Here is a 5,872-nt window from a genome sequence, read left to right on the forward strand (position 1 = left end):
AAAAAGGACGCAGAAAAATTCTGGGAAGCTGTGGGGGGTTATCGGCAGCTCAAAATCTGCTCGAATCGGCCAGTTTCGATCGAGCTCGAAACTGCTCGAATTCCGGTTTTTCGGTTAAAACACGTGGAAAAAATCGGAAAACACTCCAATTAAAGCGTAAAGGCTGCCACGAGCCGAAAAACATCACCTTGACCACTCCTGCTTGCCAACCCACCATCCAGAAACAAAAGGGGTGGTCATACGGCGCTTGGCTTTGCTGTCCGCTGCTGGCGTCCCTCCTAGAGGGGGAGTAAACCCAGCTTAAAGAGCGGATTGCTGGCCATGTCTACTAGTCGACTTCTGCGTTCGAGGTCGGGATCAACCGACACCAGACCTCCGGTGGGTACGAAACCGTTGGTCATGCTGACCAAGCTGGCGGAAGGGAAGACCACAGCCACGAGTGGTGCTGCTCGTGCAAGTAGTGCCGGCACGGTCCCAGCAGCAGCGACGGTAGTGCAGACGGAGCGGCTGATTGAGCGTTTGGAGGACCAATTGGCCCTCCTTAGAGTCCAGCTAGCGGAGCAAGCGGAGCAGTTCCGCAAGGATTTAGCGGCGCTGCAGGAGTGCCATCGGCAGGAGGTGCTCTATTTGCGGGAGGAGAACCGCAAGGAGCGGGAGATGGTCTCTGGGCTACTGGCGCAGTTAGTAACTGCCCAGTCGCAGCAACAACAGCAGCAGCAGCAGCAGCAGCAGCAACAGCTGCCACAACTACGAGCGGGTGCGGCGACGGCTACGGTGGTGCCGTCTCCGGACCAGGAAGGCGGCTCCTGGGCCGAGGTGGTGCGCCGTAAGCCGCCACGCCAACAGTCGGCTCAGCAGCAACAGCAGCAGTGGCCGCAGCAACGTCCGCAGCAACAGCAGCATCGTCCGCAGCAGACGAACGGACAGCGCGTGGCTGGACAGAACCAGCAACAGTGGCAGTTGAAGGGCCAGCTGTTGCACAAGCAGAGCCAGCAGCAGCCACGTAATATGCCAGCAGTGGCAAAGAAGTCACGCAAGCGGCCTGACTCAATAGAGGTGACGCCAGCGGAGGGTGTCAGCTACCTGGATATGTACAAGGTCATCCGTACAAGCGCCCAGCTCGACGGCCTACAGGACAAAATTGGCGTCGGAAAGCGGACGCCGAAAGATACTTTGCGGCTTCCGCTCAGCCGGGACGTCGATAGCGCGGAACTATGCCAACGCATCCGCGTGGCCATCGGGGACAAGGGAGCGGCGATCGTCCGCACTGAGATGGCCCAGGTCCTGGTCACCAACATAGACTCCCTGGCGAATGAGGACCAGCTGCGTCAGGCAATGCTGACGGCGCTGGGGAAGGAGCACGTTGAGGCCGCCATCGATATGTGGGCGCGACGGGATGGCACGAACCGTGCCCGCGTCACCATGCCACGGTCGGACGCGGAGCATCTGGCCGGGAAGCGCCTGCTCCTAGGTTACACCTCGTGCTGGGTGTGGGAGGTCCCGAAAGCGTCGCTGGCGGAGAAGCGGTGCTTCCGGTGCCTGGAGCGTGGCCACTTCGCTGGGCAGTGCTCGGGCGAGGACCGCAGCAAGATATGCATCCGGTGTGGCGCGGAAGGCCACAAGGCGGTTACTTGTATCGGCCAAGTCCGATGTCTAAAGTGTGGCGGCCCGCACCCGATTGCCTCCGCCCTGTGCAAAAATACGGCCCGACGATGATTGAGGTGCTACAAATCAACATCGGCAAGAGCAGGAGCGCCCAAGATCTTGCGCTCCAGCGTATGAGGGAGGAAGGAGCAGACGTTATGCTCGTGACGGAGCTATACGCAGTGCCGGCCAACAACGGCAATTGGGCGTCTGATGAGCAACTCAAGGCCGCGATTGTCACCAGCGGCCAACGGTTCCCCATCCAGCGGGTGAGGAGTGTACAGCATCCAGGCATAGTGACAGCAGATGTAGCAGGTATAGTCTTTATCTGCTGCTACATTCCGCCATCTGTCGGGCTCCCGGACTTCGAGCGGCAGATGGACCGGCTGGAGGTTCTGGCGAGAGGTCACCCCCACGTCGTCCTGGCCGGTGACTTCAACGCGTGGCACGGGGCCTGGGGGAGCGAGCGTGCCAACCTTAAGGGTGAGGCGCTCCTCCAGACGGCAACGAGCATCGGGTTGGAGGTGCTCAACCGCGGAACGGAGCCGACTTTCCTGGGAAACGGTGTGGCCCGGCCCAGCAGGGTGGACGTCGCCTTCGCGAGTCCATCGCTCTGCCGACCGGATGGAGTAGCGGAGGTCATCAGCTCCTGGAGGACGCTAGACCGCTACTCTTATAGCGACCACCGCTATATCCGGTTTGCGGTCGGGCAACAGCCTCGTGCTGGCCAGCGGCCCGGACGGGGCATCCAGCGGCTGGAAGGCGTCGGAGTACGGGAGGCGGGTGTTCGCTGGCGAACTCGCCAGTTTTGCCCCCGTACTTTCGAAATGGCACTCGAGGCGACCCGTTTTGCCGATCGGGTGACCGATGCGGCAAGCCTGGGGATGGTGCTCGCAGAGGCCTGCGATGCCACCATGGCAAGGATCGGCCACTCTCAGCAGAGAAAGAGCGCGAATGTGTACTGGTGGACTCCGGCCATTGAGGAGCTGACCGAGCGCTGCCGGTTGGCCCGGGAAAGGCAGAGCACGGCCTTGGACGAGACATCTGTCGAGTTGGCATCGCAGGAGCACCAGGAGGCGCGTGCTGCCTTAAGGACGGCAATTAAGGCCAGCAAGCAGCGCCAGTTCGATGAGTGGCTGCAGGCCCTAGCCGCGGACGAGACGGGACAGTGGTTCCGGCAGGTCCTTCTGCGGTTTCGGGGCAGCTGGACGGCGCGTGAACGCGACCCAGCGGTGCTGCAGCGGATCGTCGGGGAGCTGTTTCCGGAGCATCCCCCGGTCGAGTGGCCGGACGTCGCGCCTTCGGAAGGGGACACTCCGGTCCGTCCGATCAGCTGCGCGGAGCTCCAGGCGATAGCGAGCGAGCTGCATCCGCGGAAAGCGCCTGGCCTGGATGGAGTGCCAAATGCTGCGGTGACGGTTGCCATCCGCAAGCATCCAGAGTCCTTCGTCGGGGTCTTCCAGAGCTGCCTGGACACGGGCGTCATTCCACGCGAGTGGAAGAGGCAAAAGCTGGTGCTGTTGCCTAAACCAGGTAAGCCACCGGGCGAAGCGTCGTCCTGTCGCCCGATCTGCCTGATAGACAACCCAGCGAAGGTGTTCGAGCGGACGGCACTCGACAGGCTTAATGAGCACCTCGAGGATCCGGAGTCGCCTCAGCTAGCGGAGAACCAGTTCGGATTCCGGAGACAGCGAAGCACCCTGCAGGCGATCCAGCTGGTGGTGGAGGCAGGCGAGCGCGCGATGTCCTTCGGCAGGACGAACCAGCGGGACAGGCGCTGCCTGCTGGTCGTGGCGTTGGATGTTAAGAACGCCTTCAACACTGCCAGCTGGCAGGCGATAGCGATGGCCCTGCGCGAGAAAGGGGTCCCAGCGCAGCTGCAACTCCTTCTCCGCGACTACTTTACCGACAGGGAGCTGGTGTACGACACCCATGACGGCCCGGTGTCACGTCGGGTAACGGCAGGCGTTCCACAGGGGTCAATCCTTGGCCCGACTCTGTGGAACGTCATGTACGACGGCGTTCTGCGAATCCAGCTCCCTGAAGGGGCCACCATCGTCGGTTTTGCTGACGACATCGCCATCCTGGCCGAGGGCCGCACACCGGAGGAGTCGGCGACGGTTGCCGAGACAGCGATTGAGGCGGTGATGGGGTGGCTTGAGGCACGTCATCTCAGTCTCGCCCCCCAAAAGACCGAGGCGGTGCTCATTTCGAGTCTGAGACGAGGACGACTGGAGGTTCCGGTACGCGTCGGTGAAGTGACCTGCACCACTGGGAGATCGATGCGCTATCTGGGGGTCCAGCTTCATGAGAAGCTATCGTGGAAACCGCACGTGGAAGCGGCCGCGGACAAGGCCCTCCGTGCGGTGGCGGCTGTCACCTCGGTGATGCGAAACCACAGCGGCCCGCAGGTGGCCAAGCGGCGATTGCTGGCAGGAGTTGCGGAGTCTGTCATTCGGTACGCCTCGCCCATCTGGGCTAAGGCGACCGATATGCAGTGGTGCCGCAGACGACTGGCCCAGGTGCAGAAGCCGCTGGCACGCGGGGTGTCGAGCTCGTTTCGCTCGGTGTCCTATGAGGTGTCGGTGGTGATGGCCGGTCTTGTACCCTACCGTCTAATTATCCAAGAGGACGCAAGGTGCCACAGCAGGCTGTCGGCTGAACCTGGCATCAGCAGGAAGGAGGCTCGAGCAATGGAGCGAGCGGCCACGATGATAGAGTGGCAGAACGCGTGGGACCGTGCGGCGGCAACACCATCGGCCAGCCGCTATCAGACGTGGGCACACAGCCTGATTCCCGACCTGCACCGGTGGACGGGACGTAAGCACGGGAAGGTGGACTTCCACCTTTCGCAGGTGCTCTCCGGACATGGATTTTTCCGAGAGTACCTGCATGTCTGCGGCTTCGCTTCGTCCCCGGAGTGTCCACGGTGCGTAGGGTCGGTGGAGTCGGTGGCCCACGTCTTGTTCGAGTGCCCCGTGTTCGAGGAGATCCGACGTGAGCTGTTGGGCTGGGGGACATCCGAATCGGTCCAGCTCAGCAACATGGCCGAGAAGCTGCTGGAGAGTGCGGAGTGGTGGGACCGCATTCAAAGGGCAGCGAAAAACATCACCACCGTGCTGCAACAGCTGTGGCGCGATGAGGAGGCCCTCGCCAGCGGTCGAGCGGAAGCGGCTTTCGCCGAGGACGAGGAAGTGGTCCTCGAAAGTGTGGCCGCACTCTTCGGCGAGGAAGTGGAAGACGTCTTCGTAGAAGACATCACGAGACGGGTAAATGAAACTCGAGCAGCGCGTCAACGGTCTGCCCGCAACAGACGGCTTCGCGGCAGGGCGGAGGATCGGGCACGTGTGCGACTGGCTGCGGACGTCGCAGCAGCACTGGCCGCTCGAGATGACGAAGTACTGCGGGCCGCAGTAGAGGCGGAGCGAGCAGGCCTAGCTCCTCCTCCAATTCCCCGAAGAAGTAGGGGAGAACCACCTTCCCCTGAGACGATCAGAGTTCGCCATGAGAGGCGACTGTTTATGCAGCGAGTGTGGAGAGCTCGTGTCCGCGAAGAGGGTCCCTCGACAACGAGCCGTCGTCGGTCCATTCCGACGGAGGCGGATCTAATCCGGTCTCGGCGGAATAGACGAGAGAATGAAAGAAGACGTCGAGCTGCAGGTCGGCGATGGACAGCTGCGGAGGAGGCTTCCGCCAGCGAGGCGGAATGGTCCGATCGCTAGATTGCGAGCTAGCTTGAGAGCCTAAAGTGTTAAAATACGAGCGAGTCATGCGGACTCAGTTAGCGTACGCTTTCAATATGCGGGCAAAGGAAAGAGCAATTTAATAAAGAGATTGGGTAGGGACATCCGAAAGGGTTCATAATGACGCACGACAAATCCCTGGCGGGCGACGTCGTTCGTCAAGAGCGTGGGTTTACGCTATTGTTTTTAGAACATAATGTTTATGAACAATAAAACCTGCAATTGTTTAAAAAAAAAAAAAAACGAAGTGGAGCTTGCGGCTTAATTTGACTCAACACGGGAAAATTTACCAGGTCCGAACTTATCGAGGTAAGACAGATTGAGAGCTCTTTCTCAAATTTAAGGGTAGTGGTGCATGGCCGTTCTTAGTTCGTGGAATGATTTGTCTGGTTAATTCCGATAACGAACGCGACTCAAACAAGCTAACTAGAACGCTGTCAGCAGTGCACCTCCGGGCGCACCTGACGTCAAGGCCGGCGGCCCCT

This window comes from Anopheles moucheti, assembly GCF_943734755.1.
Source record: "Anopheles moucheti chromosome X unlocalized genomic scaffold, idAnoMoucSN_F20_07 X_unloc_4, whole genome shotgun sequence".
NCBI lineage: Eukaryota > Metazoa > Arthropoda > Insecta > Diptera > Culicidae > Anopheles > Anopheles moucheti.